Genomic DNA, 27,596 nt, shown 5'->3' with positions numbered 1-27,596 from the left:
CCCCATCAATAAAAGCAAAAAATGCCATGAAAGTAATCTCTAAAAAGAAGAAGAAAAAGATTTGGCAGCTAAAACCGCTTTTGAACAATCTTAGTCATCACGACAGTAGCCACCAAAGACACTGAGGTCATGGTTGCGTGTGTATTCTTTGGCTTTTTTTTTCCATTTTCGGGGAACTGAAGGTTCAGTAACCTTGCTGGAGTTTAAACTCTGCCATTTATAAAATCCTGGCTATAACCCAATACTAGAGAAAGATGTGGTCATGGATAAAATTAAAACGTCCAAATCCCTGCAACAGAAAATGCCACATGAAGCCTTTTTTTTAAAAGTTGGAGTGCAGGTTGCCAGCACTGAAGTAGTTTCATGCAAAATGCTGAAACAAAGACTGGAGAAGGGTCGGCTATGTGAAAGGAGTTTTACATAGCAATGGAGATTTGTAGGCGGCCAATGACAGACTTTGTCTCCACAGTCTACATTCTGTGAGCCAGACTATTCTTAGCATTATTCTAAGATGTTATTTGTCAGGAAAACATGCACATTTAAAGCATTTGAACAAACGTCTAATGCCATGTCCTTTTTTTCAGATGATGACAGTTTCAGATGATGACAGTCTCAGACAATCTCTCAGTTCAACTCTGCGCACTAATGCCAGTGTTTAGAGCTAATGCGGTAAGCAGCGTGCTCTTTGTGTAGCAAAGTAAAGCAAGAGTGGGCTGGTGTGTAGGCATGTGACCTGCAATTAACTTTCACGTTTATATTAACCCTTATCACATCTTTCTCTAAAATCCACCTTTTTTTCAGTTTTCTAACTCTAACAATATTGTTACCTTTTTTTAATGACCTTTATTTGCCATAGGTATGACCCTAGAGACAGGCATTTTAAATAATTTCCATATTAGAGTACTTGCATTAAAGTATTACAGAGTACATGAATACTTAAAAAAAAAAAAAAGTAAATTGTCCAACAATGGAAAAGGGGTGTGATTTGAAATTCATTTATTCATAAGCCAAGCTTCAGTTAGCCTAAAAAAATACCCCATAATTTCAAAGTTAATATTAAAAAATCAGCAAACACGAGGTGCCTAGTAGCTCACCTGACAGAGCTGGCGAACATGTCATCCCCTCTCTCCCTCCCCCTTTCACACTCAAGCTGTCCTTTATGTAATAAAAGGCAAAAGCCAAAAAAAATAAATAAATCTGTGAAAAAAGAAAAAATCTGCAAATGTTCTGTTGTTGCCATTACATAGGTTAAATAAAGCTGCTCTCCTTCTGGTGATTTCAGCCTCTGCCCAGTTAGCATGAGCTAACACAGCAGCAGCTAACATACAATACTGCGCCATTTAAAGGTCCCAGCAAGCTCACACTGACACGGAAACAGCTGGATTCGGTTGTTAAACCCAGAGACAAGCTTAGGTAATCTTGGTTGTGTGTGCGTGTGTGTGTGTGTGTGTGTGTGTGTGTGTGTGTGTGTGTGTGTGCGTGTGTGTGTGTGTGTGTGTGTGTGCGCGTGCGTGCGTCTAGGCAAAGTCTGATCAACTATCTTGCAGCACAAAGCTCACATTCCTGCAACAGTAGTTCTATGATAAATGGAGAGTGACAGCAGGGCAAGGAGGTGCTGAGCAAGGCCATAAAGTGCACAAATCTCTACAATGAAATAAGATTTTACACATTTTCAATAGTAAATTATATCTATCTATCTATCTATCTATCTATCTATCTATCTATCTATCTATCTATCTATCTATCTATCTATCTATCTATCTATCTATCTATCTATCTATCTATCTATCTATCTATCTATCTATCTATCTATCTATATTTACACATATAGTCGTGTTCACATATCGGCAATTACTGTAAACATTAAACGGACGAGACTGAGTCCTCGAGTATACATGCCTATCTCTTGTAAATATGTTCATATGTGCGTGATTGCATTCATACATTTATGCATACAGTAAACGCATGTCTGTTTCTGTTAGAGCAGTAATGTGCACACATGAAGGCATGCATCTAGAGAAGACAAGACTCCTCTTTTCACCGCAGGCCAGGCCACTCCACTTGAGCTGATTGATTTCCCATCAGTTCTGTATCCCTGATAACTGCATGCCTGGAGGGCTGCAATGGCTCCCATATTTCACCACTATATACCCGCACAGCTACACTCTCTTTAAAGCATGGCTTTCTGTGTGTTTGTGTGTGAGTGGGTATTTGGGTGGCTGTAGGTGTACGGGATGATGAATCTGTGTGTGTCTGGAAAAACACTACTGTAGCAGCCAGCGATATGATGGCATTGTGGTAATGACATGTCAAACATTTCTGCATGCACACAGGACAGCAAGTAGCTTTGCTTTCTGCTCCCGCTACAAATCTCTCTTTTTCTTGTCAACAATTCTCCTCCGAAGCAAATTAGCTGAGCTAGTGGCAAGAAAATACTCACAGTCAAAACAGTGATAAGGAGAAATCTTTAATCACCATGCAGATGGTGCAGAATTTTACGATTTCAAAACACCTACTCGCCTAACTCATCACTGGCAGCGATTGGTCAGAATCCACATGGGCAAATGAGTTTTCTCCTCGAGCAGCTCTCTCAGATTTGAAGTCGTTCATTTGTAAACGTCCAGTGCAGCTATACTAACTCTGTTTTATGAGATGCTGAGCAGATTGCCGAATTGCCCTCCGACAGAGAAACTACCATTCAAGGTAGTAGTGATTTGTTTTAAAAGCTGGATCTAATCATACATCGGTTCTTACCGTGTTGAAGTGTGTCACTGACAGAAAGATAAACGTCTTATCTTCCATTCAGGGCAATTTGCCTCTCTGTTGGAATAACAGCAGTGACTGAGCTCTAGCTGTGACCCTTACCTAGTTACCTTTCCAATTTGTATTCTTGCCAAAAACATTATGCTGTTTTTTTCTCTGCTATGCATAATATTATCTCTTAGAATGCTGCCGACAAAACATTTCAAACAGCTGGATGATTTAAGGGCCTTTATTCTCGATGTAAAACACTCTAGCTGTTATCTCGCAGATAAAGCTGCAGAGATGTTTTTGCTGCTACCTTGTTACATGCAAAATGACCGTTTTTCCTAGAGCTCTTTAGATAGGCTTGGATAAAAGCTTGATTAACACTTAAAAAGCCAATGAATTTCCTGGCTCCTCAGGGGGAACCAACAAACCATTAATTGAATAGGTTAGATGTGTGAACACTGCTTTCCTGCCTGATTTAGAAAACCGGTTTGTACAGAAGTATGTCAAAGAGAAGTAAAAGAGGGGTATTTGAGCAGCTATTTAAAAATATTTATATGTGATGCCGTTTTCATCTCGAAAGAGTGTTTTTTGACCAATCACAGATATTTACTCTTTTAGATATGCAAAGTTTTATGCCTTTTTGAGCTTCTGGGTGCATATACGCTGTGTATATTTGCATGTTCAGTGATTAGAGAGAGAGGCAAGCAAGCAAAGTGTTGCCAGCTTTTTTTTCTCCAACTGCTGTGCTTACATTAGCATAGATCATGCAGCAATCCATAATACATGGCTCGTTAACAAGGTTGGTATTTTTGATCCATAATTAAGGAGTATATTTTCAAAGACTTTCCAGAGTTACACATGTGACGGCTGCAGGCTGCTTTCCACCTCTGCCACTCCCAGGCCGCGTTATTGTACAGTATGGTCACTATTGATTTGCTGTGCCATTTGGCTATCGATTAGAGTGGACGCCATTATGTCAGTGAGATTATAGCCCTCCGAAGCACAGTGACTCTGAAGTGGAAAACCGGTGGCTGAGAACCGAAGAGATGAGCTGAGTGCTTACTGCATCAGATGCAACAGCAGCTGTGTTTCAGCTAATGACATAGAGCGAACCATACAGCTTAGCATAGCATGGCACAACCTTGCCCAGAATTGAGCCTAGCACAGCAAAGACAGAGCACTCTCATTTCTCTCGTTTCTGTCTGTGCCAAAGAGAGCTATAGAAGTACACATGGGAGTGAAAAATCACATTGACTATTCCAAACACACTGATTTTTTATTGGTGTGGCTCATAGCGGCCAAATATTCTCTGTGACAGACATTGCCTCAGATTGTCTCTGGTTGATCATTCAAATTGACCACAATTCACTATGCAGAGGGGGGGAGGGGTTTTCCTGGGCCTGGGTTGATTGGGAAGGGGGTTGTGGGAGTGTGAGTGGGCGTTCACTGCCTCGGCCTGCTCTATGGCTTTCAGACTAGCCCATCATGTATTTATAGCAATATTGACTTTAATTGCATTTTCAAGCGAGGGGACTGACTTATAAGAGACTCATAAATGGCATGCAAGAACATGATCCACAGTGCAATGAGCATGTGAAATGCACCCTCATGAAAAGCAACTCTGCAATCTGCAAAAATCTAAAGCAGAGCACATCACAGCCTGCTGTGTCCTGGATGCCAGTGAGGGCTCGTAACTGCTGACCCTGAGGTTGTCTGCTGCGCCATGCTTTTCAATGAGGCACAGTTTGAGACAGTGAGCCAGTTATGAGGTAACCCTCTTGGTGGCAAATGGCTGTTAAAGTGGTCTTGCTTTTATGGTACGAGAAACGCCTCCAGATAAATGCCCTGCGTCTGTCGTGCCCCCCAACCCTGGGAGTTCAATTTCTAACTAAACAAAGGCGGTTTAGAAAGAGGTAACAGGCAATTATGTGGCCTGCCCTCTGTAGGGCCACTTTTCAAATTCATATTCATGGTCTGTTTATTGGATAATAAATTGAGCATGAAAGATTAATTTGCATTTACTTCATCATCCCCATGATATAGAGAAGCAATTTCTATACAGTAGCGTCCAGAGCTTAATAACCCAGAGGCAAAACTGGCATATTAAAATGTGCTTTCTTTCTTTTAGGGACACTGGAGTGCAGCCCTGTGGCAGCATCTCCCGCTGATTCACACTTCTTGCTTCCTTCCACTAAATTCTTGTCACTCACAGCCTGAGCTGACATATCAGCCACAGTAAACGTCGAGCCGAGAGTTATCACACATTCAGCGTAATCAAAATCCTAATGAACATCATTAAAATCAAGGCTTTAAAAAACGAGGCTTACATCTCATGTGGGTTTACACAGTCAGGGTGTGTGTATGCTTGTGCTTGTGTGTATTAACAGCTATCAGAGCCTGTTAATGCGCCGCAGGCAAAAAGCATGGGGGTCACCTCTTATTCAAAGCAGGCCTGACATGGGCATTTTTCTTCCCTTACATTGTGAGAATTAATTTCTTGTCGCAAAAGAGCTGCAGCAGATAGTTCAAGTGATGCATGGAGCAAGCGAGGAAAACGGAAGCCGGGTGGTCACATCAATTTCAAGCGCCTGGCGTTTGGTAACCAAAAGGTCACATGTTTAATCCCAGCAACAGCTAATGTGTAGCTGGGATTAAATAGATGTGGTATAAATAAATCCTTGAATGTGTCAGTATTTGCCAACACTTACACATTACAGTTATCAGTATGGCTTCAACCAGTGATTATTTTCATAATTGATCAGGGGTTGGAATCACCAGACCTACCACGATATGATGCGATGCAATACGATACGATACAATATGATACAATGAAGATACTTAGGTCATGATACCATATGTTTTACAATATGGTGAATATTAGGATAACCTGTTATATATGTATTGGATTTATTACCCTTTTTCTATTGTAAATTATTTTCCCAAATGAAAACTTTGTCAGTTTCTATTAAATAAGGTAATGTTTTTTGGTCTATTCCTCTCACAGTTCAACTCACAGTCATTTTTATTGCCACAAAATGTATCTGATGGATGAAACTGATTTTATTATTCTAGTAGGCTACCAAGAGTTTACTTTCGATTTGCAATATAAATATGTTTATGTCAAAAATATCAACACTATGCGTCCATGCACTGATATTATATTGACACAAAAATATTGACAAACTATGCTGTATCAATCCCCCCAACACCTCATTATAATTTTATATGTTTACCTTTTCTTTATTAATTCTTTATAAAATATCAGAATATAGGGGAAAATGCTCATTGCAATTTTCAGTCCAATTAAGATTGATTAAGAACATTAGCAAATTTTAATAATTGTCATTTCATTTCATTTTTATTCATTTATTAAACTCAAGACCAGGAGAACAAATATAACAAACAAAGGTGGAAGTAAAGCATTTGTGCTTGAAAAAATGACTTAGACAATTTATTGATTCGCAAAACAAGAGCTTATTCATTTTCTAACACCTAACCATCAATTGACCATTAACCATTAATTAGAGCTGAAGTTATGACTGATGATTGTCAATATGGACGATTCCATATCTTGAAATAACCATTGATATCTGTCAAACCCATGCTCCATATGCATTAAAATTGATAAACCTGCAAGATCATCTTTTGCACTCACTTGGTTAAACAGATGGAGGTGCCACAAAAACCCATAAAGATTACAGATGCTGCAGCCATTTTTCCTGTTTAAGTGCCAATGACCAAACCCACAGATTGCCCTCTCTGTAATATACGATGGATTAATGGGAAAAATAATGTTATATAATGTAAATATAAAGGTTAAAGGGGATGAGCGCATGTCTCGTGCTTATTATCCTCATTACTACATAGTCAGTCTGAAATATCGGTGTTGAGAGGGAAGCACAGGGGTCGCGAGGGTTATATATTTTCTTAGGGACTCCAAGCTGCTGGCCGCGTGCCTGTGGGGGTGGTGTGTGTGTGTGTGTGTGTGTGTGTGTGTGTGTATGTGTATGTGTGTGTGTGTGGTGGGTGGTGGGGGCCTCAGAGCATGGATGGGCTGATTTTTCCGCGCAGACCTGAGGCACGAGCCGCAGCTGCCTGGGCACGCGCTGACTCTTCAAAATAAACAGCCACCTTAAATAAAACTGACGCGAGCGAACGGACGCCGGCTGTATTCCCACAATACAAAATACAAAACAATAATGACTTAATAACACTGATAATAACGTTCAGCGATTACTTCGGCACCTCTTGCCACATCACACCACATGAATTTAACATTATTAAGCTGCAAAGCGCCAAAATGTGCTGATTTAATACCGAGAAGAGCGTCGGGAAGAGTCACAAACTGGATCAGTAGAAAGTGGTAGCATTAATGACATTTTCATAGAACTTACAGGCTAAGAAATTAGGCTGAACTGGTTTATTTATTTTATTAAATTTACCTCAACCTAGACTTATTCCCATATGTAATGTCTGCCTTGTAGCTCTCTCCTGTCTCTCTCCGAAGCAGCGTCGAGACAAGTCTCACGTTCAACAAATTGTAGAAGAGTGATTCTTCCGACTAACATGAAGAGACAAGCAAAAAAAAAAGCTGCTGTTCAACTCTACTGGCTTACCTCTGGTGGATGGTTAGTCTCTGTCCAGGGTGCTGAAACGCTCAGTCTCTGTCCAGGGTGCTGAATATCATTGCAGGCTCCGGGGAGGCTTTGTAAATCCGCTGCGAGGAGGCGCCGAAAAACGCCGGTCCAAAAACTGCTGCTACCGCCGTCAAGTTACGTTAAAGAGAATCCCATTCCCAGCCGCGTGTCCAACACAACACAGGCAGCACGTGAGATGAAGCGACAGTGGCTCAAAAATGCGCTCAAAACTGTGAATTCAAATATAAAGCGGTGGATCTTAAAAGTGTAGCTTGCTGGCCGCAACGAGCAGCTTTGGCAAGTGTAACTGCTGAGGCTTCTTCGCCCCGTCGTCCGGATAGGCTCGCGCTCTCTCTCGCGCGCTCTCTCTCTCTCCCTCTCCCCCCCTCTCTCTCCCTCTTTTCCCCCACTATTCTCCTCGCTCTATCAATCACTATTCAGCTCAAATATGTTGGAGTGACAAGAGGGAAACCAATAGCCTCCAGTATCCTGCAAGCTACAATAGACATGGCAAATGACTGCCAATAGTTAAGCACAAATCATTTGGCATTAGCTTTATTGGCAGTGATGTGATAAAGAAACATTCTATTCAACTTAATTCAATCCCACTATGCCAAAAAATTATGTCCTGGCTGCATGTAAGCTATAAGATGAACACAGTGGTACATTTCTCTCTCTCTCTCACCCACTCTCTCTTGCACAGACAGACACACTCTGGGGAACTGAATTGAATTTATGGTCAATTTACTTATGTAGAGGGAACAGCCATCTGTTTTGGGCACCTCCTGCCCTGTCATTTGGTTTTTAACAGAGCAACAGTTTTCAGCATAATATTCAGTCAACAACACAGGTGGACGGATTAGTCACGAAAGAAAGGAACCAATTTGATAATTAATTCGGGAATTCATCCCAGCAGTGCTGAGATAGTAATATTAACAAAATAAGTGATGTCATAGATCAAAATACCATGATGTATGATCATGTCGCTATAAATTGGAGGTATTGCGATACTTTTGTTTATGATAATAATTGTACTTAAAATTGAAATATAGATATTATGGTAATAAAAAAACATATGATAATATGATGTAAATAATCCACCACCTCTTAAATTATTTCCATTTCTCTCCTTTCATTCCTTGTCTCCCTCCCCCAATGCCATCTGTTACCTTTTCACTATTCATTAAGTGTAATTGCTCTTTTTGTAAGATTTTGTTCAGTTAAGCTTACAGTCTCTCGCGACCTCTGCACAGTCATATTTTGAGTTAAATTCATTTGCCAAAAAAGAGAGGAAAAAACCCACGCACAATAAACTGTACTACTGTCCTTATGTTTACGTATAATTTTAAAACTCCATGTGCAATATTTTTTCTTTTTTTTAACTTTTACTTTTAAAAATGATTATCTAGTATTTACTTTTAAACAATATTATTACGAGACACTTTGTATTTTAATTTTATTTGATTTTATTTCAGACACTTGATGCTCTTTTGTATTCCTTTTTGCTACTGTATTTCTGGAGCAATCTGGCACATAAGAACTTCCTTCAGGATCTATCTTATCTTATCTTATCTTATCTTATCTTATCTTATCTTATCTTATCTTATCTTATCTTATCTTATCTTATCTTATCTTATCTTATCTTATCTTATCTTATCTTATCTTATCTTATCTTATCTTATCTTATCTTATCTTATCTTATCTTATCTTATCTTATCTTATCTTATCTTATCTTATCTTATCTTATCTTATCTTTTCTTTTCTTTTCTTTTCTTTTCTTTTCTTTTCTTTTCTTTTCTTTTCTTTTCTTTTCTTTTCTTTTCTTTTCTTTTCTTTTCTTTTCTTTTTCTTTTCAAATTTTCTATAGACATTGTAATGAAATCCCACAGTATATAGCAACAGCAATACTTAAGTGGTTCTGTAGGAGACCCAAATGAGTAACTTTGAGTTAACAGTGACTAAACTGTATATTATTAGATTTCATATAAAGCATGAGAGTAACAAAACACAACTGAGGGTCAAAGCAGAAGACACCATATACTATATTACATGTAGTGATAACAAAATATATTGAAATGATGCCATGCAAGAGAAGATCACTGTTCTGTGGACCAATAAGAAGTCCTAAAGCAATATTACAGAACTATGAGATAATACTGTAAACAAGACACAGATTTTACAGCTTAACTAGCGGCTTTGCAAGGTTACTTCGATGTTTGAGCTAAAGGCTGTCATCCGTATGCTACCATGCTCGCATTGACAATTTTAACACGCTGATGTTTACCAGGATTAAAGCTTATCATTTTTACCATTTTGCAGATGTTAGCATGTTAACATTAGCAAATATATCTGTTAATTTAATTTAATTTTTGTCAACTTAAAACACGAGTGGGCATCCATGACTGGAGGCTGATAGTAGTTTGATAGATGAACAGATATCAAATGAAAATATCGTAAAAACAAAAAAAACTAAAAAAAAACTGTTGAAATAATATAAATTGTCTTAATAGGAGAAGTAACATTTGTAGATGAATATTGTACATTAATTAACACTTAAAAATGCCCTTGTATCTGCTCAAGACTACACAACCCAATCGGCAGAACAAATGTTGGACGTACATATCTGCAAACCACAGATATGTTACATTTGTACGTTATTATGTTGCAGAGACACTGAAATTTACATTGATGTTTCATTAACGGTGTGGTTTAACATGTGGTTAGATTTATGTACAAAAAAACACTTGGTTATTGTAAGGAAAATATCCTGTTTTGACTCAAAATACTTATTTTCCTTGGCACAATTCCAGCAGGCAATTCAGCAACATCTTGGTGAAAAATAAAAATGCTTTTCGTGGCACTTTCCTTGGTGGAAAAATAAGTCACTAAAACACAACAGATGTTGTTTGTTTGGTCAAAAAACAGTAGTCTGCAGTTTGGCAGGTGTCTCATCTAAGTGTGGTCATCCTCAAATACACACACAAAACGCATCCACAAATCTTTACACAGAAATACATCCAAACAAAATACAAAATAAAAAATACAAACTCATCCTTCAACTCCAAAGATGTACCAGGATCTACAGGATCTCTTTAAACTTTGTTTAAAAATGACAAATAAATCTACCTTTTACTTTGTTCTAAATAAAAGGCTGCTGGGAATTTATTTATTTGCAGGCATTCTGTCATAAACCAAAGCATTTTTTACAAATTGAATTTCTGACCCGATGATGATGCTAGATGTAAACGGTCACCAAAATAATTACAATTCACCCTGATTGAGTCATAAATATCTGTACTGAATTTCATAATAACCTGCCAATAGTTGTTGAGTAATTACACCCAAAAAACACAAAGGTCAACCTCATGGTGGCACTAGAGGAGAAGTCAGGAGATTATCAGAATCATTAAAATTCATCCTCTGGGGATCATGAGTGTCTGTACAAAAGTTCAGGGCAATCCATCAAATAGTTGTTGAGATATTTCAGTCTGGACCAAAGTGGTGGACTCACCGACAGACAGACAAACACTGCCGTCCCTAGAGCCATGCTGCTGGGATGGCTGAAAATATTAAACATGATGAATTACCTAAACACACTATTGGCACTTTTAGCAGACACAAAGCATCAGATGGGAAAATAATATCTATATTACATGCTGCCATTAAAATGTCATCACATAAGATAAGGTCATGAGTTCACAGCTGAGTGCATGGACTCATTTTAAGTGTCTCTTTATTATTATAGCTAAAGGAGATTAAAATGAAAAAGAATAAGGTCACTAACTCACACAGACATAGGTACAATCTGTATAGGATTATTACATATAATATGATGCCACAGTAGATGAAAGAAATACACTCAAGCATGTTGTAAAAGTGAGGGTTGAAGTACCATTCACAGTCTACAGGCTAGCTAAATCCCTATAGGGTTATAATGGGAATATTGTGGTGTTTTTGCGTCAGGGATTTGGCAGCCCCCTTCCCCCAGTCGAGGAGAGGAGTCTGCTCAGTCTCATTAGCTTTCAAAACCACATCTATATAGAGTGACTGCGCACAGCTACTTCAAATCAAGTAGACACAGAAAAACCCTCCTGCACTTGCTCGTCGTTTTAAAGTAATTCAGGACTCACACATACCGGCATCACATTAAAAGTAATTTTCAGTGATTAGGGTTTTCATAAGCCAATCAGTGGCGATTAGATTCGGAGATAGAGGGAGATGTGAGGTGACTGTCTGAGTGAGCTTTGATGGGGGAGATCAGAAGGTTATTCCTCGGTCTGAGTCAAAGTGAATGTTGGATGAGAGGTGTTAAATATTGAGGCTTCCCCCCCTCCTCCCCTGTTAGATCTCCAGCTCTAGCTTCGGTGTTATGTAACGATTTTTTTCTCATGTTTTTGGGGTGTGAGAAAGATTGTCCTCCGGCTGCCAAGGAGGGGAAGTTGACTGTGTGATGCACGCTTTCATCATACAGGGGTTAGGTGCTCCAGTCCACTATAGCTACCTGTGGGACTCCAGCAGAATTTAAAGTGAGAGAGAAACACACATGATACAGATGGTTCTTTACTGAGCCTTCGGTAAAAGAAAGCAGCAGTTGTATTGCAGTACAGATTTTACTTTTAAAAAAATCATCTTTATGCTCACATAACTCCAATGCCTTCTTGTGTGCAAATCAATTCACAATTTCACATGGTAGAAGATCCTATTAGGGAACTTATCTCTGGGTTCCCCATCTGTCTAAATTAGGCAGCACTGGCTGATACAGAGTTATTATGGCTGTACACAGTACACCCTAATGCATCTTTTTTAGCGTTATTAAATATTTTGTTTTACAAAAACTAGTAAAGCAACAAATAGAGTGACATCAGCTTCAGACTTTGTAATGCATCAGTTTCACAATCACTGCAACAGGATTGAGATTACTACATCTGTGCCACCATAGTAATGCATTATCTAGCAACAGAAATACAAGTGAATCAAGTGCGAACATCAAGCAAAAGCTTTGCATATTTTTAGAACGTTGCCTTTTATTGTCTAGCATAACACATTATTACTACCAACTCCTACAATACAGACGCTTGATGAGTGGCCCTACGCCTCAAACTATGGTGCTCAAGGTTCCCCTTCAGCATCAGTTTTGAACACTCAGGGGCAGTGTGTCAATTTACGCTGGCTGTATGCGTTTTGTCTTTTAAAACTAAAGTTTTTCACAGGAAATGTACAGTTTCTGCTCGTTAAATGCATATAGTCTCTTTTCAAAATACATTTGGAACGGAGGTTTAAAAAAATGTAGTTTTTAGGTAGACCTCCTTAGGTTTAGCCAACAAAAGTATGTGGTTTGGTTTAGAAGAAACAAAGTCATGGTTTGGCTTAAAATAAGTAATTTTGTGACGTATGTCACATATGTCATATGAAACATGAGACTAGCATAGTATGCCCCACATACTAGCATTCTAAGTTGTTATGAAATTAGCAGTGTGTAAGATTTAGGGGGATTTAGCGTCAGCTAGCAGTGAGGACTGCAGATCGCAAACACCTGAAACTTTTTCTGATTAGATTTCCTATAGTGTTAATTGTTCAGGAGGTTTTTGCAGGAGCTTAATTATCCGCAGAGGTTTCTTCCTCTCCAAAACAAACAGACCCAGTGATTTAATCTGGTAAAAAACACCAAACAAAGCAGTTTCACATGAAAAAATCTCTTGTTTTTCTGATGCTTGTTGTGGAGGGGCTGGTTGCTACAGTGGCCAATGTGAAAATGTGAATGGCCCTATCTAGAGCAGTGGTTCCCAACTGGTACAGTCACAGGGTCCAGATTTCTCCTTAGTCATTAGTTAAAGGTCTGCACATTATAAATTACTGCATATACAATTTTATTTCACTAAATGTAAAAATGTTGGCTTTGAACACAAAGACGTAAAACATGTTGCAAGGAAAAAACAGAAACAGCATTTCAGACTGAAAGCTATAGGCTAGAAATTCACTACTACTGAAAAATAAAATGTGCTTTTTAAAAACTTCACAAGTTATGTGCGGTCCATTTAGAGTGGGCCCGTAACCCACTTCTGGACTGCGATTTATCATTTATTATCAAAAGGGACTGCAGCGTCTATCAAATGAATATGATAATGTATTTTATTGCAGTGGTGCCACTGAGTTAGATTTATTGGTGGGTGCAGTTTCAGTTTCTTCCAGGAACGGACCCAGACTTTGTAAACATTTGGGGTTCAGGGAAAACCTGGGGGATCCGGGGGACATGCTCCCCCAGGTAAACTTTTTCCCGTTTATGGTAGCTACATGCATTATTTTTTAGCCATTTGAGATAATAGAAGGCCTGAAAGTCTGTTCATCACTTGGGAGAACATGATAATTGCCCAACAAACAAAAAAAATCTGTTAAACCTAAATCCTATTTTTTATCTCTTTGTCACCCAACTGTCTTATTCGGAATTATTCTAAAACCATGACACAATGAATGTAGAGGATGAATGAGTTTACTTTTGCCATCTTAAAAGAGGCAGAGATTGTCTGATGTTTCTATTTTTAAGTTTGGGAATTTGGTGTAAGACAGCATTACTAATCTTGAAACCTAATTTTGTTACACTGTGCTGGAGTGGACTTCAAAGAATGAATGTTTTGCTGGCGGATTTGCTACTTTTTCATCCCATAACAATCTGGGCTACTCTAATTGGAAATTAAGGATCCTCAACAATGGCAAGTGGTTTTCAATACCCTGAATTGAATATTAGGCCAAAAGACATACATTTACTCAATCGTATTAGATTTCTTTAGGGAATAGCGTAGATTCAGGGCTTTGGGGGATTAGTGAGATCCGCCCCTGGTTTCCATTTCCCAACAATAGAGAACAGCATGTACTGTGTCTCAAAGCAAAAGAGTCACTAGTTTATTATCTTTGTATTTGCTCTCTCACCCTGCAGTTCGGCTCATCAGTTATATAGAAAAAAATCAAGTTTTATGTAGTGAACCATGGAGTCAGCAATCTGAGATCACATTTTTGTACAAGTTTATTTCAGCCTTAAATATCTTAATTTTGATCATTCAATCCAAAGTAGACTGAAAATTAAAACCAGTTGTGCAGGCCCACATTTTAAGACATCTGTTTCAGTTATCCATTTATTTTATTGCTAAATTGGTCCTTCATTAATTGTAACTAACAAACAAAGGTATTAAGCATTATCTTAATGAAACAGAAATGAAATGAATTAGTATGTTTACTGTGAGTCTCTGAAATAATAACTAAAGTGCTCTTGAGTTTTTTGGCAGCAACTGTGCATTTTTTCATGGAACCAAATTCAGTTTAGTCAAACTTCTTCACAATATAAAACTTGAGAGGACACGTTTCTCCTGAAAATGTCTGAAAAATGTCTTTTTTTTTTAGCTGTTTTCTTTTTCTGAAAGTGTCACATTTGTTGTGACTTTTTACAGCTTGATTGCAAATATTTTTTTCCAGTCACATTAATTGTCACTTTTTTCAGAAAGAAGTGACGAAATTATTCTTTTTAGTTGCTTGAAAAGGTTATTGGCAAAATACTGAAAATATAATGATAACTTCAGTGGAAGGACAAAATAAGAGTCTCTTTCCAGCAAAGGCTTTTCCCTTCAGGTTGTTTTCTCTGCCTCCATTTCTGTCTCTGCACCAAAGGACTGCATAGAAGCTGTAGGCCTTTCTTTCTTCACACTTACATTCTTTCAATATTCTTGAGTTCTGCAGCATTTGTGCATTTTTAACGCTCAATGTGCACGCTGCGACAGCTGCAAGCGACCCCCCAGTGACCAGATGTGTTGAAGCCATGGTCTCTCCTGGCCTGGCCTAAATTTACTTGGGTTTAGAACTTAGGTTGAGCCCTGGGGAGCCAAACAGAAACTGGTGTAAATGAGGTTAGCGTTTCAGTCACTGTGTTTGTGTGGCCAGTAGCTAGTTCCACAGTTCCAGCCTCTACCCATCTGCCACTGACCCTTGTTTTGCCAAAAGACCAATTGCGGTTTGTGGCTGCCAGATTAGTCTGTGGTGACATAATGATTTTGTCCCACATAAGGGTGATTTGACATGCTCTGCTAGCCTGTCTGTTGCTCGCAGGCTCTGCTCCTCAAATCCGGCACTCTGCCTCTGTCTCATTACTGTCAAACACATCAGGAGGATGGTCCCTCCGTTTGGTGCACATTAATGCGCGTGTATGTGTACGTGCCACCACATTCAGGAAAAATCTTCCCCACTTATGTGTGTCATATTGTCTGTTTTCATGCAGCTCTTGGTGGGAGTCTGCTATTTGTTCTCATCTGCATGATTTCTACTTGCTATCCATTATTCATGTTTTCTGCACACACAACTTGCTTTCGCTTTTAGGCTTTTTCTCATGTTAAGCGTTTATTTTCCCGCAGCTTCCCGTCTGTGTTTGCTCTGAGCAGTGCTTTGATGTCTTGGTGGTGCTGGCCCAGCCCAGCTGTCTGGACCAGGTGAGTTGGGAATTATTCTTAATAACTGTTTAAAGTACTTAAACTCAGTTGAACCTAAATACTTTTCACAGCCAATACTCTATACACTATTTAAAAAAGTGTTTCACCACTGGAATATGGTCTTTTCGTTAAACTGGGCTGTCTATGCAGTAGAAAAATGCAAATGCATTCTCGCTGGTAGGCGATGTAATGTTTACTCATTCGTTTGATCCAATGGCAGCCAGCTGGTTACTTACTATTTGTATTGCAGTTAGGTTTAAATTTGATCAGTGCTGATTAGTTTGACCGTTTGATGGAAGTTTGATATGAGTTTTGGGGGGGGGGGTATACTCCATGTCTGTGGTAGCAGGCAATACAAACATACGAAAGTATAGCAAGTAGTTTGAGTAACAGCCGAGAAAGCAAAACATGTCAACCTGCAGAGTTTCGCTGTGAGGGGAGCAGGGAAATCTAGACACTAGTTGGATGGAGGAACGTTTACCACAATTCATTTACCGTCGACTGTATAAATAATAGATATAGCCACAGTGACATCACTAACTTGTTAGTGGACTATCTTTTTACAGACCCTAGTTTGACATTTCTGCCTTTGTCATGTTGTCTTTTTGGAGCCATAAGTACTTGGACAAGAGGCTGGAGCTGTGGAGGAGCGGGTAGTGGATCTGACTCATAGACTGTTTTTGTACCAGGTTGTTAACATGTTTATTTGTGCTGTAAAGCTGGGCATTTTAACACGGGTATGTATGGGGATTTCCCCTGTTTTGGAGCTAGCCTCAAACAGCAATCCAATAAAACACAGTTTTTAGCACTTACGCATTAGCTTCATTTGGCAGGCTCTGGGGTTCCCACTTTGCATTTACACATACTACCCACATTGGTATGATACAAATATCCCTTTAAATTCCCCGTGCTGCACATGGGAACATTTAAACCAATAAGAGTAGACTGGGTTTCTCTGGATCCTTATAATGTCTTAAATACACATTTATTTATAAAATAATAATAAAAATCTTTTTAAAAAGCCTTAGAAAAAATTCAATTTTGATTAGAAAATTAAAATTAAATTTCTTTTAAGTCATGTCAACAGGGGAATTTCTTATGTTATTTTGGACACTGTGTTTGGGTGGGGGTGGGGAGGGTGGTGGTGGGGTGGGGTGGCGGGGTGTACAGTGCCCCTATTTTTGCCCCCTTCTACACATTTAGGTAATGCAGTGACTCTGCATCAATAATCTAACCCCTGAATTCCAGCAGGCGCAGCTGCACTGCATTCTAGTGGAAAATATATTTTAAAGTAGCGATAAAAAGGTCTTAAACAGTCTTAAATCTAACTCGTTTATATCTGTAGACCATCTGATGGAGTCAAGTAAATGTTTTAAAATAAAAAAAAATGCCCAAAAGCAATGAAAAGAAACCTTGAAATCCCCCTTCAAGTGTCCTGATACTTTGGCTTTTTGGCTTATTAAAATCAGTATATAAATCAAACATCACTACGGAGTGATATTTCTCCAGCACTCTTGTAATTGAGGATACCTAATAAGGTACAGTAAGATGAAACTTTAATGATCCCCATGGGGAAATTGGGTAGTGCAGTGTAACATGTAGCAATGCAGTGTAAGTAAAGGAAAGGGGGCTCCAGCGCTTCTGCCTCTCATAATGAACATGAATACACACTCTTATGCATATTGCTAGAGGTATAAACTGCAGAGAATATAGATTTGTGCTGAACATAGACATTTACAGATTTCTCTTTGGATGTCCTTTCATATTCAACTCCACATGAACCTGTTTGATATATTGTTTTAATCCTTTATCAAAGGAGTGTTAGACAAAGAAAGATAATAAGGAGGCATAGAGATTCTATCCTTCCAGGTAACAGTGGCAGTCGTGCCCGCTCCTCTCTTATCCTCCTTTCCCCTTTCCAAATACACCTCCTCCTGCCACCCCTTCGGCCTTGTGCATCTCCTCACAGCTCACTTTCATCTGCGCTGCACTATAAACAGAGCTTCTTACCATTTCAAAGCTCCTACCTGTTATGTCTCCTCTCTCTCGCCTCCCATCTGCAGCGGCGTTTGGCCAGGCAGCGCTGGTACAGCGGGACTGGACCTGAGCGCACAGGTGGTGGGATTTGGCCAGGGGTAAAGAGTGTATGAGGGATGATAAAAAAGCTCAAGTGAAAGCACAGAGACATCCAAAGTAAAAGAGATTTATACGTGGGGTATGAAGGATTATACTCCATACAGCACGGCAGGTAAACAATGAGGCGGATTTGAGCTAGTGCACAGTCTGACACGTGTATCCTTGGCTTGTTTATAGACGACAAATGTGTAAGTGTGGGAGGATTTCAGTGAAATACGCAAGGAAGTGGCAGCATGTCATTATATGTGTGTTAATGCATTTGTGTTTGCATTTATTAGGCAGGCATTTGGCATTTGGAAGCCAGCTAGGGGGGCTTTTGAAGCATATTGTGTGCATCCCTCTGTGAGTGTGATTGTGCGCACGCTGATATGTGTGTGTAGGTGGTGAAGTGCATTAAAAGCCTGCCTGGCACTCGCTGTGGAGAGACAGGGGGCCTGTTCCAAGATAAAACTAGACTTAGATCAGCATGTTGAGTTTTTTGGCAGAGTTAGCTTCCTAAAATATAATTTGCATATTGATTGTGTATCTGATAAAACTTAATGTAGAAAGTGCCGTTGTTTATTACTGCCAAGGGACTAATATCCAGCTCTTGTGGCACATATGGGTTCCCGAATGTGAGTCCTTTGTTGCAAAACTTCCCTTGGCTGTGAGGGCATTTGACGGCTTACCAACATTAATCCTTATTCATATTTATGGCCTGTTGTTTTATGTTTTTCCATTTATTTCTTATATACATGCTTTGGCAAGATAAGCATTTCTTGTCCTGTGCTAATATAGCAAATGAAATTGAATTGCAGGATGCAATTGAATGGACATGGAGGATAGGAGTGAGAAAAGGAGGGAGGGAGTGAGATTAGAGAAAGTGAATGTAGGGGGGGAAAGAGAGGGATTAGTGGAGGGCAGAGTGAAAGAGAAAGAGTATTGCTCTGCCAGGTGAGCCGTGAGGTGAGCCAAAGCTTTCAGAGATTATAACAGACTGGTCATAGGTCAATCAGGGGGACACGTTGTTAGAAACCGTGAGGCTTTTCACCTCTCGCAGCTCGATCACCATAGTGGCCCATTGTTTGTGCCACATTGCCTGGCCTTGGATCAGCATGTTGTGGAACAAGTTGCTGAGGAGAGAGAGGAGAGCAGCTGATTGCAGGGATGTTGATGGATGTTGATGGAATGGTGTGGGGCAGGATTGGGGGGTGTAACTGAGGGGAGGTTTGATGAAAAGAGTGTGGCTGGGCTCTAATCTTGTGTAGTTGTACCAGCACAGATGGAGGACTGGAGTAGTTCTGGTCAGAGAGTGTGGTTACAAGAGCTTTTCAGGCTGAAAGGAGCACTGACCACCTCTGTGTTTAAAACAAAAAAAGTAATACAAAGCCCCTTATTTCTTTTCTGTCCACACAGGGGATGTCTCAGTGTTTGTATTATGTTATCAAGTAAATGAAAATGATTGTATTGTAATGGTAGTGGAGAAAAAAATAAATGTAATTTATGTTGCACTTTTCAAGACAGCAGTTTCACAGTTAATAAAAGTGGATAGTAGTTTGCAAAATAAAAAATAAAATAAATAAAAATGTACTAGTAATCGATTTTTGAATATAAAGTCCTACGTCTGTATACAATCCTACCCTTAAATCCAGCACACTTAACCTCTAGAGGAGATCTATATTACATTCAGAGCATCATGGCAGCAAACCACTATTTGCTATGTACAGATTAAGTGTAATAGCGTCCTGAGCAGAAAATGAAGTCACACCTCTGTGTGTGGTGTAATAAAAGCTTCTCTGTATTTCGTTGTGGTAAATGGTTTGGTCACGCATGCATGTGAGTGCATGTGAGTTCTGCCTAGCTAATCACTGCCACCCTGCATTGTGCTCATGTAGCAGTTAATGCTGATTACACTGTCTTGACCAACATGGCAGGATGGCGTTTTTGCATAGCCCACTGCCTGTTGTACTTGTCTGATAAAGAGCGTGCAGCTTGACATGCCGCCTTGGTGGTTAGTGTATTATATTTATATGGGATCATAATGTAGTGTGTGGACTTGTTTTTTCCACTCTTGTATGATCTCTTGCTCGGCACTTAATTTTTTTTTGTCATCTGGATGTGTGTGCTGTTGTAGACTTTATATAAGCCTATGTCAACACTGTAAGCTCTGTCAGCACAGTTGCTATTGGTAGCACTGCTCACACTGTTAGCACCGTTAGCTGCCAGCTGCCAGCTCAGCCACCTCCCTGTTGAGGGCTGTATACAGACAACCCTGACACAGACTCTGGATTACAGATATTAATGTGGTTCACAGGTTCATATGAGTGGGAATATTCTACATGCAAATCTCATGAAAAGACCAAAACCAACAATTTCCATCTTTCAGGATTTTCTGACTTCCCTGCCCTGTCTGTGGCTCTCAGTCCAAACCCCGCTTATTCCTGCTGAACAAATAAATCTTTAAATATCCCCTCTAGATATGTTTCAAGACACATATAAATGCTCACTTGGAATATTCAATTGTATGTAGGATGACTTTTCCAAATGAAAATTTAATTACCTAATTTAAAATTATTAAGATGACATTTGTTCCTCCCACACTGAAGCATCCAGAATCTATGAATGTATAAACACTGATTATGTCAAAAGTTTAACTCCTGGGCACAAAAGTATCCAACTTCACTGAGAAGTAAACTCTCATTGGTAGTTCACTTCTTAAAACTACATATTGGACCATGACTGGCCTCCAAAGTAGTTATGGAAATGTCACAAAATCAGGTTGATAAGTACACGCTCTAAACTTTTAGGTAAATACAGAAAAATGGTCCTTCTTTAGCAGATGAATGAAAACAACCTTCTAGCCTGAAACTCAGCACATTTGCTTCGTTCTGCACAATGAAGCAAGTTCCAATTAAAGCAGCAATGGGCAAAATACATTTGTGAGTGTAGGGGGACTTTAGAGATGCGCTGTTAAAAGATATACTGTATTTATTATAAACAAAATGGTTTGGCAGACGTTAATCAAAGAGGAATAAAAAGTCTTTTGTTTGGGAGCATTTTCAGCCTCAGATTTACACACTTCTGAATACTTTTGGCACGAGGATGTTGTATGTGGGGTTGACTTAAATTAAACTACAGTGTATTCTGATCAATATTTAGATCATGATTATTTGTCACAATCATTCATTGTTTTAAGAGATGAAACGTTTTTTTTTAATTGCATTTTCAAATTTAAATAAACACTTCTTTTAATTCCATGTTGTGCTACATTCATGCAAATGCCCTAATCTCTGCATCAAAATAAGACTGAAAATAAGATCCTTCCTCACATGAATTGAGTGCATCATGTATCGATATGTATCCACCGCTGTATTTACTATTATTATCATAATTTTTTCTTTTTTTTTCAGTGGTCATGGTAAGACGCTCTGCAGTGCCACTGTCATGGATGTCAAAGTTGTCACTTGACAAGTATGGGGATTCAATGAGGTAAGGTTGGCATTGTTGTTGGCTGTAAGGCATTCATTGTGCTGCAGATTGTGCTGTTGTTTTTTGTTCTGCTTTGTAGTGCAGAAACAAGTTTCATACAATCCTTGCATGAGAGTTGTTCTGTCCTAAATCGAAAATACTTCCAGACAACAGATGAGGATGGTTGATGACAGATGATATTTCTTTTTGCCTGTCGGCAGCTGCAACATTTAGGAAAGCTTTTCACAAGCTGCCGCTGCAGGATGCAGGCTTAGCAGACAGCTCTTCAAAAGTGGAGGATGGCTGTTAGTTTAGGAAGCGCTTAATTTGATATGCAGCATTGATGAGTTTACTTTTGCAGCCCATTGTGTACCTTTAATTGCCGGGGGCTAAAATTGTGATCATGATTAATGTTTGATTAATTGTGCAGTCCTAGCCCAGTGTAACATTGTGGCTCACTGTTATTGGACAACAAAGGAGCTCTATGGCGTGCATGAATGATGTCAGGGTTTGACTGCAAAAGCAATTCTTGTTGTATTAATCATTGTTGGTTTCGGTCTTTTCGTGTAATCTGTTAACAGTACAAGAATATATAAATGTCGCAATCCTTTAAGCTTTGAAGGAACTTAATCGCTATTGCATACAAAGCTACAGAGGTGGGTAATGTTATGCTGCATGCCAATTAGAAGTGTCAAACCCCAAACAGTATGCACTGTTTGTTTTTGTCTTATACCTGATGGCTGGTTTGATCTTGTGACCATTGTTCCTGTTTGTACAGCAAGTGCAGATCACTTTTGTCTTTGTTGTCATGGTAGCTGAGATTATTTCCTTTGATATCTTTGTAGTCATCTTTGCTGCTGTGCAATTTGATGGCTTTGAAAATCACCAAATTGCGAAACCTTTATTTTGATAGAAAAAAGCTGCAAATAACTAAAATCCAAGGTAATATGATTCACCTTTTATTTCAGATATTGTTTTACATAATTCAGCCTCTCTATGTTTTTATATATAAGTCAAAACGAATGGATGAAATGTCAGTTTTCGCAGTGAGGTCTCTTCAATCCCTTTGCAATTTCGCCGTGACTGGTTTGAGTGTGTGTTTCCGTGTGTGTAAAGAGCAGCTCAAACAAACACACCTGATAAGAACATCTTAAACAGACATGCTGTACATTATTGATGCCAGTAAACATCTGCGTGCTTTAATGTTGTCAATGTAATGTCTTTTTGGTTTGAAATGCAGTGATGTTACAGTATAAACAACACACTCATGCAAGCTTCATACTGAGAGAGCTGTCTAGAGGTTTCGGTCTCGCTCTGTGTAACAGGATTCCTTTACCTTGTATTCTCTGTAGCCTCACACACAGTCCCAGACCACCTGTTTGATCTGCCTCCAGTGGCGTGAAGGTGCAGCCAGCTAAAACCAGACCTGAGCAGAAGGCAGGCAGAGAGGCCTGATATGATTGTCCCTTTCTGAACAAACCATGATATCTGTGCAGTGATGAAATCTCGTGTAAGACAGCTCAAACGCACAGTTCCCCCATCATCACTAAGACTAATTAGCTTTTCCAACAGGCTTTCATCTCACATGGATTGATGCTGTTTCTTTAGATTGACACCCTCAGATTGCAGGTTTGCCTGGAGGTACAAAGCCTGATTAATAACTTGGGTCTGGATGTAATTAGTGTGGTCTCTGTTCTGACTGCTGAGGGGCTCTCGAGCACAGCGCTGAACTCCAAGTTGTTTGAGGTGTTCAAGCTATGACTCTCAAGACTTTAGGCATTTGTGCTTGATAGCTCAGAGTATGTTACTGGGAATGATGTGCGGAAAGAAACATTTCAGCTGCCTTTGTTTTAAATGGATATTGAAGTGGAGCTGTCAAGCATTTACTTTGTTGTTATTTGGAATTTCGGTGATGGTTGTAACAAGACTGAGATATTACAGCCATGTTACTATAACACTACTGTGAAGCTGCACTAAGGTACGGCAGTGTTTTGAGATAAATCTCAGCACCACTATGCTTACAGGCTTACATTCTAATATTAACGTGCAGATGTTTTGCAGGTATATTGTTTACTTATGTTCACCATCATAGTAAAATGTGTCAGCATTAGGGCTGACACCCTCTAGTCAGTTGGTCAATATGCTCTCGCTAGGCACTCTCCTGAAAACACCCAGCTGGGAGCTATTGAGAGCGCTTTGGGAGCGCAACAATTTATCAGCTGAGACGCTTTGGTTGCAATTTAATGCTATGATTTGGAATATGAGTGGAAGTAAAAATGTTGGCACAAGGTATAGGATTTTCTTTGGCCCTTGCTCTAGATGAAGGGAAGTCTGAAGCATTTAGGATATGAAAACGCCGGTCTTTATCCTCTGGGGTCCCTGATTGTTTTATGTTAGTCGGTTAAAGAGTTGATGAGATCAGGACCAAAATGGTGGACTGACAGACTGACATTGCTATCCCCAAAATAATGACTTCAGCCTGGCTAAAAACCATAAACACAGTGTCTTAGTTTCATCATAGCCTTCTACTCATCCGTTAAAATGACTGTGCGCGTAATTTTCAAACATGGCATAAAAGAGCCATCAAATTTCTTCACACAGCTTGAGCAGCATAGGCTGAGCATTTTGAAGTAAAGCTCTGTTTACTGCTGTGGAATCAGACTGACTATTATCAGAGAGTAAAATGCAAGAGAAAATTAGGTTAATAGTGGACTTTTGAATCCACATTGCAATCATTTCACTGCAAAACACTCATATTATACTCAGCGGTGTCACTAAGAATGCAGATGAGCAGATAATGACAGAAAATGATTGTGGCGTGAACTACCCCTTTAAAGCGGCAGACTCTCAGGTGACAGGTCAGCTCTTATTTGCATCACTGCATTGCTTCCCCGAGTTCTTTTGAAGTAAAGTGAAGTGAGAATTCATTATTTATTATTCTTGTTTAAAACTTAAAAATGTATTACTAAGACACACATTACAGTATATTCTTCAATTATAAATACTTTCTGTGGGGAGTTGCATATAAAATGGCACCCAGTTACGATGCTTCCCAGTATTAAAAGTTAATTTTACGGTTTTGCAAACCCATAAATCAGGAGGGCAAATAAAGAGAGACTACAAGCATATTCTGGAAGAATTACAAGCTAATAAAATGTATATTTCATCTGATTCTCCCCTTCATTTGTGAATTTTCTAAACTCAGGGACTCTTAAGTTTGACAGCCGCTTTTGATTTGAGACACAAAGTCAATTCATGTCCAGAAGTCATAAGTTAATGAATTTTATTGACTATGCAGCTCACATTTGCTTGGCCTCATAACTCATATAGAGTTTGATAGCAGCAAAAGAACCCAAATGTCTCTTAGGCTAGTTGCCTATAAACCTTAAGGTAATGTTAACACCCAGTATAATAAAAGCTTGTTCTTGCAGCAGAGCCATCTCAGTAATAAGGGCTATGTGGAACAATAAAAATGTTTAGAAATTGTGTCTCTCAGCCCAATTAAAGAATGAAACATGCACACTTTATGAATTGCTGTGCTCAATCTAATTTGTAGCTGAAATTTGATTTAATTGCATGTGTAAAGCACAACAGCTAGCAGCATGTTTTTGCTTCTCAACTCTTTTTACTCATTATGCAAATTCAATAACTAAACAAGAGCTCAGAAAAGTTGCTGCTTTTAATTAATTCAACATAAATAAGTCTTGATACAGTTAGAAAGTGCACAGGGTCCGAGGGTTGGCTGAACAGATGATGTTGCAGGACGATGAGATGTGCAGGTGAAATAATTACAAGACAATAAGAATGGGCACAAAGATGTGAGGGGTAGATAAAGGACACAATGGCAAGATAAGACACAAAAATGAGCAAATGAGAGAAACAGACCATTGATGAGGAAGTAAAAGCGTTTATTGTGGCTTATTTACTTCACCATTGGTTTGTCTCAAGGTTTTGACCTCTATGTCATGACTCCCAGTGAGCAACAGAGCAGTAATACCTAAAATTAAAAGTTAAAGGGAAGCTTTGTCTCCCAAAATTACTAATCCAACACTTGTGACAAGTGATAAAATGCTGATGCAATAAATGTCTTCATCATTTGGTCCCATCTTTGCCGCAGTAGTATTTTTCCACTGACTCTCTCAGAAATCTTTTCTCAGTGTTTCCACAGTGGCGATGTCATTTTTTCATGTTCTTTTTTTCTATTGATGAAGTTGGAATATCTGTGGGCGGTGCTGTCTTGTTGGTCTGTTTATCCAGTGTGGGTATTACTGTAACAGGATGTTCCTGTTGGAAACATAATGTATCACTCTTCGTGTGTCATAAAATGAGCAACGAGACACTGAAGACGTGTCTTTCTTACATAAAAAGGCTAAAGATTTAACCACATTTGTAATAATTAGCAACTATTTTAATTGGCAATTAATTGTTAAAATTGTTTTTTCAACAATGTCAGCTCCTCAGCAAAGAGAATTTGCTGCTTTTTTGGTTTTATGCAAAGCCAGTGCCAGGGTTTTTTCTCTCTGGCGCTAATGGGCAGCTTAACCAAAATGTTGCCCAGAAGGTCAGTTTTTAAGACTCATGGTTAATTTAAGAGGAGGTTCTCATTTTTTTTCAATAAAAGCAGACGTGGCACACAGCACATTCAATCAAACGTTTTTAGTCCAACAAAGAATGTCCAACAAAACAGATAGAAGCCTTATACAAGTGTTCATGTGAAAAAAAAAATGTCTTAAACGCTTATGAGAGAAAAACAGCGGTTATGCAGCAACAACAAGTACATCTAAAATACAACAACAACATTATGTCACAGGAAACATAAAAAAGCGCACAGCCAGGGATCAGATTGGAAACAGAATAGCTGCTTAAAACTTTAACACATTTCTTTATTTAGAAATTAAAAAAAAAAAAAAACTCCTTTCATTACCTAAGCGCCGCTCTTTCCTCTAGGGGAGGCCTAGCCAAGTCTCAGCTCTGCAGTAAATTCCTCACGGACTGTCAGACACTTGTGGCTCTGTTAGTCCATTTATAAAGAAACATATAAAATGTAAATCACGCTGTCATATTGCTCATTACTACTACAATACAAGTTGGATTTAGCACTGTGGTGCCATCAGCACAGGTTGCTGATGTAGGCTACTTTTTAATTTGCCAGAATGTGTCGGCATGCAAATGCTGGTTCTGCTGGTTTCAGCTCATACGCTCAACCAGACTGGCAAAACTGGAAAAATTGGAATAGTTGTTATTCAATGTAAATAAGATAAACAATATGAGCACTAGAGTTATTAAATCACATCACCGAGCAAACTTGTTCTTTAAGTGGGAAAATGGACTAAATAGTTCTTCCTACAGCCAGTGAACAGTAAACACTCTGGAATGATATATCAGCAGATATTAACTATTTGCATTATATATGTATGATTGTGTATCTCAACAGAGAAGTAACAAGAAATTGTAGTACAGAAATGCCAAACTAATGTCTAAGGTAATTAAGTGCAACTATCCCACTTTGTCGACTAGAGAGCTATGACAAGTTTATGTTTCAGCTGTAAAATGTTCCACAATACTGTACTGTGGGGACAGTCCTGTAAAAAAAAAATTCTCTTGAATTCCTTCAGAAATGTCTCTTTGTGTTATGTGTTCATGAACAACATGACAGGGTGATGTAACATTATTGGATTTTTTTCAGGCTGCATTTCTTAAATACTCTCAAATCTAATCATTGGGTTTAATAATTCCTATTCTTGGTCATACTGGGGCTTCACATTCAACTAAACACGCCAATGCTTTTTTGCAAGTTAGAGATTCCAATTGACTCCACACTTAGACCGTGAGAAGAGGCTGATGCAGCTGGAGTTAAAATACGCAAATCTGGAGAAAAGATGCAGATTCAACAGAAAAATGAGTTTAGGTCTACAGTATATCTTCATAAACTTAAAGAAGAGACAGTTGACCTGGTCAGGCTGGAGTAGGAGACAAGGCCAGAAACAGCAGGGTGGCAGCCAGCTCGAGTGTATTAGCCTTCTGGCGTTGTAGTGATAGATTTACACAATACTCAATCTCTGACCTTTCAGTCTTGCCAAAGCAGCAGAGGACGCCCACATTTCTCTTTCTGTCTCCCTCCCTCCATCTATACCTCTCTTCTCAGCCTCTTGAGTCT

General features: G+C 39.0%; 1 protein-coding gene and 1 long non-coding RNA gene across 2 annotated transcripts in view; one reads left to right on the top strand and one right to left on the bottom strand.

The window, feature by feature from the left end:
• The window catches only part of tmem121ab (transmembrane protein 121Ab), a 55,648-nt gene extending 47,901 nt beyond the window's left edge, over window positions 1-7,747 (bottom strand). Inside the window, exon 1 of the mRNA XM_088089431.1 lies at window positions 7,368-7,747. The gene's annotated coding sequence lies outside the window, so the exon portion shown is untranslated. The remainder of the gene's footprint in view (window positions 1-7,367) is intronic.
• LOC148186875 (uncharacterized) overlaps window positions 1-27,596 on the top strand; it is a 113,166-nt gene that overhangs the window by 56,216 nt on the left and 29,354 nt on the right. The window contains exons 4-5 of the long non-coding RNA XR_015779135.1: window positions 15,782-15,856; window positions 21,382-21,460. This is a non-coding gene — a long non-coding RNA (uncharacterized LOC148186875). The remainder of the gene's footprint in view (window positions 1-15,781; window positions 15,857-21,381; window positions 21,461-27,596) is intronic.

This window comes from Plectropomus leopardus, chromosome 16 (genome assembly GCF_026936395.1).
Source record: "Plectropomus leopardus strain MGB_pleo_1.0 chromosome 16, ASM2693639v1, whole genome shotgun sequence".
Taxonomy (NCBI): Eukaryota; Metazoa; Chordata; class Actinopteri; order Perciformes; family Serranidae; genus Plectropomus; species Plectropomus leopardus.
Note: the sequence above shows the minus strand (reverse complement) of the source record. Positions and strands in the feature narration are given on the sequence as shown.